Genomic DNA, 12,758 nt, shown 5'->3' on the forward strand with positions numbered 1-12,758 from the left:
TAGCATAACAAAACTAGCTACTTTTCTTCATTTACTTTGTTACACAGATGCTCTGTTGTGAGAGATTCTCTTTTTTTATAATATATATTCACTTCATTATAATGGCTCTCTGTATAGTAATTTGCACGTCCACCTACTGAAGTGGTCACACATGCTCAGTTGCATCTTTCAATTGTCACTCACCGTAGCCAATAGTGATATCGGACAAAACAAGAATAAGAAAATGAAAGAGATAATACATTTTTTTTTGTGGGGGGGGGGGTTCTCCGTTTAGTGTCACTGACCCCTTCACAGTGGTAGGCAGTCTGGTTAATAGAAGAGGTACCTGAGCTGGATATGCACGTTGTGAAATCCATGTGGGTGGCCCTATTGAATTTGCCTCTTTAAAAAAAGTTTCTGTTTTTCCCCATTCGTAATCTAAATTAAAAAAAAGCCTGTATTACACAGGCTGATTGGGCAAGCGATTGTCGGGAGGGAAGCATTCTCTCCCGACAGTCGCTTGCTCGCTAGTGGAGGAGACGGCTGCTATTACATGCACTGATCTCCTCCGCAGCATGGGGAACAGCGATAGCTATGCCATCGCTCATCCCCATGTTGTATAGTGGTTTGCCAGCGGCAGATCGTAATTGGACAACCCAATCTGCCGTGCTTAAAAATCACAAAATCCCAATGAATGAGTCTTGAAATCGCAGATATTCGCCTCCAGGTCTATGCTGTAGGAGAAATGGATAGGCAAGGAATGCCATGATTAAAGGGAATCTTACCATAAATCGGCCTGTGGAGATGTGCACTTGACAGTAGATTCAAATGCTTATTTCCCCCATCTGAACTGCTCCATCAGATCGAGGGAATGGGACTCCCCTTCTTTGGATTTGTGAGAGTCACAGTGGTCAGACACCCAGCCATCAGCTAGTTATCCACTATACTGTGGACAGGGGATAATCTGCAATCCTAGCACAACCCCTTTAGGGTCTATTCACACGACCGTATTTCTGGGTCTGCATCTTGCGAAACAGGTGCGGACCCATTCACTTCAATGGGGCCGTAAAAGATGCGGCCAGCACACGGTGTGATATCCGCAGTTCTGTTCTGTGGTCCTGCAAAAAAGATAGAACATGTCCTATTCTTGTCCGCAATTGTGGACAAGAATAGGCTTTTCTATCATAGGGCTGGCCATGTGCTTTCCGCAAAATGCGGAATGCACATGGCCGTTACCAGTGTTTTGTGGATCGCAAAACACTTAAAGCTGTTTCACACGAGCGGATGCCGTGCGTGACATCCGCTCCGTGAATGACAGCCAAGACCCGATGCAGACTGCAGAAGCACGGAGCATTAACATGATTGATAATGCTCCGTGCCTCTCTGTGATCTCTTTACTACGAAATCACAGTGAGATAAAGTTGTCACTGTGATTTCGTAGTAAAGAGATCACAGAGAGGCACTGGGCATTATCAATCATGTTAATGCTCCGTGCTTCTGCAGTCTGCATCGGGTCTTGGCTGTCATTCACGGAGCGGATGTCACGCACGGCATCCGCTCGTGTGAAACAGCCCTTAGTCGTTTGAATGGACCCTTTAGGCTATGTTCACATAACAGGAACCATGAGGCTGTGCTGAATGCCCAATACAAAGCATCCAAACTGCAGCTGACTGATCCCACTGACTTTTATTGGTTTCTACCAAAGTTTCCATCGTTTTTACAACCAGAATAGTGCGGCGTGTGATGGCATTGTGATCAGTACCATGGCGTAACACCTTTCAACCATACAACAGGTCAGTAAAATGCAAAAGTGGTACATTCTACATAAACCGTTTAGGTGATTGTATTCTCACATAATAGTTATTCCCATGTCAGCCTTTCATAGCTCAGACTGGAAAAACCAAAGCAAGCCCCCAGCCGAGGGCAGACAGTCTGTGTGTTTTGCGGTCCGCAAATTACGGATCCGCAAAACATGGATGGTGTCCGTGTGCGTTCCGCAATTTGCGGAACGGCACGGATAGCCATTAATATTACTGCCTGTTCTTGTCCGTAAAACGCGGACAAGAATAGGGACGGTTATATTTTTTTTTGCTGACCACGGAACAGAGCAACGGATGCGGACAGCACACTGAGTGCTGTCCCCATCTTTTGCGGCCCCATGGAAGTGAATAGGTCCGCATCCGAGCCGCCAACACTGCGTGTGCATGAGGCCTTACGGAAATGGCTGAATGGGGTACACCCCGCTATTTCTGTAACCCCCATAGCAATGAATGACAGCTACACAAACAGCGTAGCACTAAAAACTATAACGTTTCTGTAACTTCTGAGTTTCCACTCGGCGAAGCGCAGCCCGCTGTGGTATACTGTTTGCCACCAGTTGTTACGCAGTATTAGCCTCTTTTTTTTTCATGCACTGCTTTAGTGGGAAATTCTGGTTATGTAGAATCTTAGTTTTTTTAATATCAATGCTTAGGTTATTCATGCCAATAAAAGACTTCATTGTGTTTATTCTAAATGTTCCATGCCTCCAGCTACTATATGCCCTTGTAATTGAATTTGTTAATATCATTACACATTAGAATAACCTGTCTGATGTGTGCATCATGGAAAAACCTCAGTGCAGTTATTATCACATTACTAATGGACTGAGAAAGTCAGGAAGAAACTTCATGTTTTCTGCTCCCTGCGCAGAAGCTCTGGAAGATTCCATTCTTTTTCTTGATGTTTTGACTTCCATGTGGGCTTCGTAATGCAGCTGCTATGTCTTTGCTTCTTGCAGGAGAGTCCCATAAGATATATAAAAATGAGACTGTAGTTGCCATGGTTATGTATTTATTATACTAGCTTGTGGATCTATACTGTAATTTATTTTCCCTTTTGTGTATCTCATGAGCAGCAATCTCATTCTATAGGTGAGACTTATGACGCACTTCACATAAGAAATTCGGAACACAGTGGAGCTCAGTAGGTGTTAAGGACCCCTATATACACACATTTGCTCTGGTGTTTTTTTGTTGACTAAAAGAAGCCATAGAAACTGCTCACGTTTTTCCCCCACATCGAATCTGATTTTTATAGCGTGAAGTGTGTGAACACTTTTTTTTCTTTTTCTGGAATTTTATTCTCTATAGATAAGATGTCAAAATGCCAGAGCTTTGACGTACTATGTTTTTAAACTAACGAAAGAAACACCAATATGGCAGAAGCACAAAAAAAAGGTATCCTAATTCCTATAGACTTCAAGCTTCCATCTACCAAAAAAATAAAAAAAAAATATTAAAACCACTAAAAAAACATTTGTGGACGAACTCTAAGTATGGAGTTCTAAATATGTTGGCACATGGATGCTTTAAAGAGGACCTTTCACCGATTCTTACCCTATGAACTAAGTATACATACATGTGGAGCGGCGCCCGGGGATCTCTCTGCACTTACTATTATCCCCGGGCGCCGCTCCGTTCTCCTGCTATGCCCTCCGGTATCTCCGTTCCCTAAGTTATGGTAGGCGGAGTCTGCCCTAACGCTGGCCAATCGCATTGCAGAGCTCACAGCCTGGGAGAAAATAACCTCCCAGGCTGTGAGCTCTGCGCTGCGATTGGCCAGCGCTAGGGCAGACTCCGCCTACCATAACTTAGGGAACGGAGATACCGGAGGGCATAGCAGGAGAACGGAGCGGCGCCCGGGGATAATAGTAAGTGCAGTGAGATCCCCGGGCGCCGCTCTACATATCTGTATAGTTAGTTCATAGTGTAAGAATCGGTGAAAGGTCCTCTTTAAAGAGGCTCAGTCAGCATGATCAACCCTATTAAACCAGCCATACTGCCTGCTGGGACTCATCATGCTCATTAAAACAATACCTTTCTTTTGTCTATATGCTAGGGGAGGGGAGAGTGTGCAGAGCACAGGGGGTGTTACAAAGAAGTGCTCAAAGGATTCAGCCCCACCTCCTGGTGCTCTAACATGCTCATTTGTATTTGAATAAAAACAGACATCTCTGCAGCTATTTAGCATACAGACAAAAGAAAGGTATTGTTTTAATCAGCATGATGAACCCTACCAGGCATTATGTCTTGTTTAACCCTTTCGCTACCAGCCTACCAGGCAAACATGGTGCCCGCTCGCACGTGCAGTGGGCGTTTTGGCCAGCAGGTCTCTGCTGTTTCAAACAGCAGAGACCCGCAGCTAATTACTGCAACAGGCAATAATGCCTATCATGGTCATTAAAGCCTTTAGATGCCGTGATCATGTGAGGATCAGGGCATCTAAAGAGTCAAAAACTCAGGCTTCTTACCTCTTACCGGCGTCCTCTGTGGCCAATGAGGATGCCGGTAATTGATTTTTAATACGCTGGGTCTCGCTGAAGAGACACAGGGCATTAAAGCTGCAATTCTTATTTTAGCCAGTAGGTGGCAGGCCAACATAAGAAATGAGCAATTCTGAACAATGTAAAAAATCCATGATTGTTCAGAATTTTTTTAAAAAATTTGATTTTGTAGGTTCATATACGAGCTTCAAAATCATACAAAAAGTAAAAAAAATGCTAAAAAATATATAAAATATAAAAAAATATAGAAGTTTAAATGACCCCCCCCCCTTTCCGTGGAATAAAAAAAATACATAAATGACAAAAAATATAAACATCATGGGTATTACCGTGACCAAAAACGCCCATACCATTAAAATTTTCCAATACGGCGAATGGCGTAACAGAAAAAGGGTCAAAATGGCCAATTTGCAATTTTTTTTTTTATTTCTTTTCTTACCCAATAAAATTTTATAAAATGTGAAAAAAAGTCACACACACTCCAAAATGGTATCAATAAAAACTACAGATTGTCCCGCAAAAAATGAGCCCCCACACAGTGCCGTAGATATAACTAAAAAAAAGATCTGGGGCTCAGAATATGGTGATGTAAAAAAAAATGTTTTTTTCCTCAAAGTTTTTAAATTTATATTTACACTATTTAGACATAAAAACCTATAAATATGGTATCGTTGTAATCGTACTGACCCAGAGAATGAAGGTCACTTTTAATATAACAAAAACAAAGACAGGTGCACTCTGCGGTCTTACCATTGGTGCTCGGGCTCAGACATGTCCTCCAAGCAGGATATGTTGGCTAATTCTCTATTTTACACTAGTACGAGGGTTAGTAAGACCGCAGAGTGCACCTGTCTTTGTTTTTGCTATATTATTTTTACTGTTTATCACATCCACACATTTGCTATCCTGTGTAGGATGTCCATTGTGGTACTTGTGGTCCGCTGCAGGCATCCTCCATTGTATGCATTTTTGCTGGGGATTGCCATTAGCAGCGGACCACAAGTGCAGGATCTGCCCCCCCCCCCCCCCCCCCCCCCCGGTATAGATGCACCACTGCATATGGGGTTGAGCACTTCCTGCTTTTTAATACCACGCCAATTTGTAGTTTGCACAGGTCACTTTTGTTGCAAACGGAACGCCGTGGGAACAAAACCCTTAAAGCTGTGGAAGAATCACATTATTTTTTTCCCAATTCCACCCCTTTTGGAATTTCCCACTACATTGTATGCCAAAACAATAAGCCCTCATACAGCTATGTGAATGAAAAAATAAAAAAATTATGGCTCAAGGAAGATAGGGAAGAAAAATGAAGATGTGAAAACTTCCAGTATCCTAAGGGTTAATAAAGTTGTTCATGCTGATATGGCTTCTTTAAAGAGGACTTGTGACCTCTTTTAGTAACTACTTGCATTCCCCATGTAATAACGATTCTGGAGAGTCTATTTTTATTCTTTGTTGTGCCATCCTCTGTTATTTCTACTAGAAGTTATGAATGAATGAATTGCAGTAAAGGTACAGATGGGTGTTACCAGAAAGGGAGTGTGTCCCTGCTCAGTCTGACACCAGCAGCAGTGATTGGAGTCAGACACCCCACCTATAGGTAACACCTAGCAGTACCTTTACTGCAGACTGCTGGTAATTTATTTGTAAACTTCTAGCAGGAATAATAGAACAATGGCACAGCCCAGGGTCAGAAGAATACATGCTTCAGAATGGTTATAACATGGGCAGTGCAAGTAGTTACTAAAACTGACATGTCAGGAGAGGTGATGGGTGCTCTTTAAGAGCATTAGGGTAGATTTCCATGTACCATGGTCTACACTGCTTGTGTCTGGATGCTAGAGGGCTTTTCTGGAATTTGTGTTTATCAGAAGAGGAGATCTGGTGCTCATTCTTAGGCTAGTTTCACAACATTGCCGGACACTTCCTGAATGCTCACCGGCCCCATTAATTATAATGGGGACCAGCGTAGATCTGTCCGAAACCCGGTAAATGTGCAGAGAATCATGCGGACAAAAACTGGTGTTTGACTGCCCGATTCTCTGCATATTTGCCAGGTTGCGGTCAGTGTCGGTGTCGTCTGTCCCTGCTGGATCTCTTTAACACTACTGTGAAACTAGCCTTAAAGGAATTGTTTTGTGAAGACTTGTACATATGCCCATTAGTCCATATTAACCTCATAGAGGGGTTTCCTCAGCTCGTGACTAGTGTTGAGCGAACTTCTGTTTTAAGTTCGGCGTCTAAAGTTCGGCTTCCGGTTAGCGGAGAATCCCGATATGGATTCCGAATTCCGTTGTGGTCCGTGGTAGCGGAATCAATAATGGCCGATTTATTGATTCCGCTACCACAGACCACAACGGAATTCGGAATCCATATCGGGATTTTCCGCTAACCGGAAGCCGAACTTTAGACTCCGAACTTAAAACAGAAGTTCGCTCAACACTACTCGTGACCCTTCTGGGTCCTGTTCTGGTGGCTTTGAGCAATCCTTGCGTTACTTCCGAATTGGTACCATGTAATATTACATTTCCTCCGCAGTAGACTTTGGAAGGAAAATGCTTGGATTGTTGTGATCTCCTCAGCTGTTTCTCAGGGTTGATCGCCCCGATCTGCTGATCTCCTTAGCTGCCACATTTTAAAAGGTTTTGTTAGAGTGCGCCAATATGGTACAATTCTCTTCCATGTGGTCCATAATTAAAGAGATTGTTCAAGATGGCACTCATTTCCACAGGTTGTGTGGGGTGTGCAATGCAAATACATCCCATGGACGGGTGTTGCAGTGTGTTTGGAAAAAAGCAGCCATGTTTTCTAATCCTAAGCTGTTTTCTTTCACATTTATTCACATTCATTTTACTTTTTAGTGATGGTTGATGACGTGGTTGGCTTATCCTTAAAATCCAAAGGGAGACCTTGTTGGAGTGAGGTTTTAATATGGTATTACTTTTAAGCTTGTACAATTTGTGTAAAATTGATTTTTATGAATGTAGTACCTTGAGTCAGTGTTTATGCACTCGTATCCTTCATCTTTGGTAGATTGGAAGACTATCTAAAATCATGGCTGTTTGAATGTAGGCAGTGGTTGCCACACACCAGCTAATGTTGTTTTACCTATTCCACACTGATATAATCTAATTATCTGATATCTTCAATATGTTCAGGTAGCATAAGACACTTTTCCAGATCATCCTGTAAATAGTATTTAACGGGAGTCTACATCACTAATCACTGTGACCAGAGAAAGCCCCCTGTAGTCATTGATTACAGCGCAGTGCTCTTCTGTGGGCATCCAAGGCCTATCAAAAGAACAGTATGCTGTCAAACTGTCATCCGAATTCTACACTTATTATCATGAGGATTACTCTTCAGCTAAAATCTTCCCCTCACAGCAGTAGTAAGCGGACAATGGAATACCTATATGGTGAGGAGGGAGAACCAATGAGGTGTGTGATGAGTGACATCTTGTGCATTAGAGAGAGGGGAGATGACCACGTTGTCAGAGGCCACGGATTAGTAAGTGACCTATATTACTGCATATACAATTCACACATCATTTTTAAAGACTGGAAAACCCATTTGAAGTATTTGTTTTTGTGACATATTTTAAATAAAAAGTTTATTAGTAGTTTTTTCATTTGTGACTTGGCCAGTGGCCATACCATTTGAGTGTGTGGCTGTCGGTTACAACTGGTCTCCCGTGTTGATTGTACGGGTACAGAAGTTGCACCTCTGTGATCATCAGAAGCATATTATTATTAGAAGTACATAATTTGTAGGAAGGGTAAAGTAAACCACCTTGAAAGGCATACTGCTGATATACGCCCATTCATGGAGGTCGGTTCCCATCAGAATAGGAGATAAAACTATGGATCAACCAGTGGTCTTGAATCTTTTGCTCTCCAGCCGGTCCGCTATCAGTTGGAGGCCACTGAGATGAACCAAGGTCACGGTGAGTGTATCTATTCCCACTCACAAAACTGCTGTCTGCATCCTCCAATGTCTGATACCTAGAAGAACTGATCAGACACAGCAAATGCTCTTCAGTGAGATTACATTTTAGTATCACAAGTCGAGTTGCAAACCTGTCTGGTTTCCTTTCACTGAAAAGCTGACATTAGGGTATTGTTGACCTAAGGGCTGATTCACATGACTGCGATTGGCCCAGGAAACGTGGTCCATAATTTATAAGTCAGTCTCAATCTAATCGCAGGCAGTGATGGCCAGTTCGCATTTTCACAAGTCCGGCGAGGCACAGGTAAGCCTGCTCCCGGTGACCGCATTTGTTGTTAGACCGGCTCGCGGCACAGGTAAGGGCTTACCTGTGCCTCGCCGGACTTGTGAAAAAAGATGGCAGCCCGCATCTGTTCGGGCTGCCAACGTTCAGTCCGTGTTTCCGGGGGTGATCAGGGTCGTGTGAATCGGCCCTAACCCACCAAAACTAATGTGTACCGGGAGCTGCTGGCTCTCTCTCAACAGATGATGTTGGGAGGCAACTTATGAGCAGGAATTCAAAGCATGAACTACAACTTATACTGAATCTTTTCCCACATTATATCCCAATCTGCTCAGCTCATCCTGCTCTATAACGTTCTGCCTGCAGCTCAGACGCCATGTTCAACGTCACAAGTTCACTTTAACTATCAAAGCCGCCGAACATAGGCTAATGTCATGTGAGTCTAATTTCTAATTAAAGGGGGCATACAACCCCTATAATGCCTCTCTAAAAGCTCAGGCCCTTCACACAGATTATACTTACCTTGCTCCCTGGCACCCGCAATGCATCTGATGCCCACATGTGTGCCACTGCATCAAGACATACCGGTAAAGGGGGGGCAGCCAATAGCAGGCCGTGATGGGACCGAGCCTCCCTAGCTTCACCCACGATGCTAGGGAAGCTTGTCCCTGTCACGGCCTGCTATTGGCATCCCTACCCCCCGGTGCCGGACATTTTGATCCATGCGATGGGGAGATGCAGCAACGGCCGTGTGGACATCGGAACTGACGCAGGTGCTGGGGAGCTAGGCAAGTACACTCTGTGTGAGGGGCCCCGGGAATTTGGGGGTGCATTAGGGAATCTGTCAGCAGATTTGTACATATGAACCTGGCTGACCTGTTACATGTGCGCTTGGCAGCTGAAGGCATCTGTGTTGGTCCCATGTTTATATGTGTCCACATTGCTGAGAAAAATCAAGTTTATTCAAATGAGTCTCTAGAAGCATTGGGGGCGTTGGCCTTACACATAGAGACTCTGCAACTGCCGCCCTCTCTTCACTTTGATTGACAGGGCCAGGTAGGGGGGGGGGGCGGGGGGGCGCTTGGGCTCATGGCAAGGAGGGGCTGATGGCAGTGTGGGGCATGGCATGAAGGGGCTCATGGGAGTGGGGGGGCTGATGGCACTGGGGGACATGGCGGCCCTTGAGGGGGCTGTTGGCACTGGGGGACATGGAGGCCCGGAGGGGGCTGATGGCACTGGGGGACATGGAGGCCCGGAGGGGGCTGATGGCACTGGGGGACATGGAGGCCCGGAGGGGGCTGATGGCACTGGGGGACATGGAGGCCCGGAGGGGGCTGATGGCACTGGGGGACATGGCGGCCCGGAGGGGGCTGATGGCATGGGGGCTGAAGAGTTTTTATAAAGAAAGATGTTCTTTTAATTTTGTTTTTTTCTTATTAGAATACTCGATTAATCGTTGGATTAATCGATAGAATACTTGATTACTAAAATAATCGATAGCTGCAGCCCTAGTGAAAACATCATCATGCCTGGCCCTGTCAATCAAAGGGCAGAGGGTGCAGCAGTTTTAAAAAAAAAAGCAGAGCCTCTAGGAGTACCGGTAACGCCCCTGTTGCTCCTAGAGGCTCATTTTCATATAGTCAAACATTTTTCTCAGTAATGTGGGCACATATAAACATGGGGCCAATACAGATGCCTTCAACTGCCATGCGCACATGTAACAGGTCAGCCAGTTTCATAGCTACAAATCTGATGACAGATGTCCTTTAATCACAAGTTAACCTGATTTTGTCCAGTGTTTCACACTGAGCATATGGTGCCATTAATAGTTCCCAGGCTCTGTTTTCCGTTTTCTGTGCTTTTTTTCCTGCCAAGTCTCTATTTGTTTATTTTTGTTTTGTTAGCTTATCTATATCAAGCATATAAGTTTTTTGATATATACACTGAACAAAAATATAAACGCAACCCTCGAATATAATAAACTGAAAAGCCTGAGCCAAGTCACCCATAATACACTGTACGTCTTGGTCTAGTTGCAAGGCAGGTTACAGCCCAGGTCATTAAGCAATGTGTAGCAGTAAGAAAATAATCCTTTTCCCTGTTGGGAGTGTGGATGATTCACATTGATCAGGCTGGATTAGTAAGCAGTGGAAAGGCAGAATAAAATCACTAACTTTTAACTGGCTTTGTATATAGCACCCAGGGTTTTATTCTACAGCTTTCTAGGCGTATGCCTACTTTAATGTGGTTGGGTCTTTTAACTTGGAAACTGTAGGGAGATTGATAAAATAATAATAAAAAAACCTCTGCCTCTGCTCTTGCCGTATACCGCTGAGGCCAGTGATTGACATCCCTGCAGGTGCCCATTAACAATCTAACTTTGAAAACCCTTTCAAAGGGGTTCACTGGGCTTTTAATATTGATGACCTATCCTCAGGATAGCACCAAACGAAGTAGACAGCAGTATGTCGTCCAAGAATTCTTTATTCAGAATGGGTCCATACAAAAAGTATAAAAAATAGTGCAATGTCTTTCTTTCTCAAGCATAGTCGAAACGTTGCACTATTTTTGGCACTTTTTGTACATTTTTATGGACCCATTCTGAATAAAGAATCCTTGGACGACATGCTGCCGTGTACTTCGCTTGGTGCTGTTTAAATGGAGTAACCGCTGGGGATCTATGGTTGCTTACAGGCTGAGGCATTCGAGGAAGTCTGAAAGGGACATTGGTGCTGCTTTCACATTCATAATTTCTATCCTCAGGATAGGTCATCAATATCAGATCGGCGGGGGTCCAACACCACCACGATCCGCTGTATGATGGGAAGGCGCACAGTGTGCACATGCCTTCTCCCGTCTGTCTTCCTGCTCGCTGCTTTTATGTCTATGGCAGGGATGCTCAACCTGCGGCCCTCCAGCTGTTGCAAAACTACAACTCCCACCATGCGCTAATAGCTGTAAGCCGTGCAGGCATGCTGGGAATTGTAGTTTTGCAACAGCTGGAGGGCCGCAGGTTGGGCATCTCTGGTCTATGGCAAAGCAGCAGCGAGCAAGAGGGGAGAGCGCAAGTGCACACTGCGCGCCTTCCCTTCATACAGCTGATCGACGGGGGTGCACGGTATTGGACCCCTGCTGATCAGATATTGATCACCTATCCTGAGGATAGGTCATTAACCTCTTAGTGACCACCAATACACCTTTTTACTGACGTAAACAAAGGGGGTTTAACCCTTTCAGGACTGGGACATTTTTTTTATTTTGCGTTTTTGTTTTTCACTCCCCGCCTTCCCATAGTCCTAACTTTTTTTTTATTTTTCCATTCACATAGCCTTATGAGGGCTTAATTTCTGTGGGACAAGTTGTACTTTCTAATGGCGCTATTTTACAGTTGAATATTATGTAGTGGGAAGTGGAAAAAAAATCCAAATGGGGTAAAATGGGAAAAGATGCACTTCTGTTAAAGATTTTTATTTATTTTTTATTACACTGTGCAATAAGTGGTAAAATTGACCTGTTAAATTCATTCTCAAGGTCAGTTCGGTTCCAACGATACCACACTTGTATAATTTTTCTTTAATTTTGATACCGAATTTTTTTTAAAAACCTTTGAGGGGAAAAAAAATTATAACCATATTCTGACCCCTATAACTTTTTTTTGTAGTTATGTCTACGTGGCTGTGTGAGGTCTCATTTTTTGCGGGATGATTTGCGCTTTTCAGTGATACCAATTTGAAGTGTGTGCGACTTTTTGAACACTTTCTATAAAAAAATTATTGGGTAGTTGAAGTGACATAAAATGGCAAATTGGCGTTTTTTTTTTTTTTTTTTTTCGTTACCCTATTTGCGGTATGCCATTAATATTGTTATATTTTAATAGTATGGGCATTTTCGCATGCAGCGATGCCCACGATGTTTATTTTTTTTTTTATTGGTTAAGTATTTTTATTTTGAGCAAAGGAGGGTGATTTGAACTTTTTTTATGTTTTTTTTTTTTCTTATATATTTTGAAAAAACTTTTTTTTTATTTTTTTTAAGTAGCCTTGGGTGACAATAACTGGCAATCATTAGATTGCCCAGTTCACTACCATCATTGAAGACTTTATTTGGAATATAACAATATAATGCTGCCACCTAGTGGCCTGTATTGGTATATTCCTGAAATAGGCACTGAAGCCTGCTTGAGGCTTAAGTGTATTTAAGCGAAGTAACCCGTTCCCCGATCTT

The 12,758-nt window shown here is 43.5% G+C and overlaps 1 protein-coding gene across 3 annotated transcripts in view; it reads left to right on the plus strand.

Annotated features, from left to right (window-relative positions):
* The window catches only part of ARFIP1 (ADP ribosylation factor interacting protein 1), a 155,617-nt gene that overhangs the window by 82,721 nt on the left and 60,138 nt on the right, over positions 1 to 12,758 (plus strand). The window lies entirely within an intron of this gene.

Source organism: Bufo bufo, chromosome 2 (assembly GCF_905171765.1).
Source record: "Bufo bufo chromosome 2, aBufBuf1.1, whole genome shotgun sequence".
Lineage (NCBI taxonomy): Eukaryota > Metazoa > Chordata > Amphibia > Anura > Bufonidae > Bufo > Bufo bufo.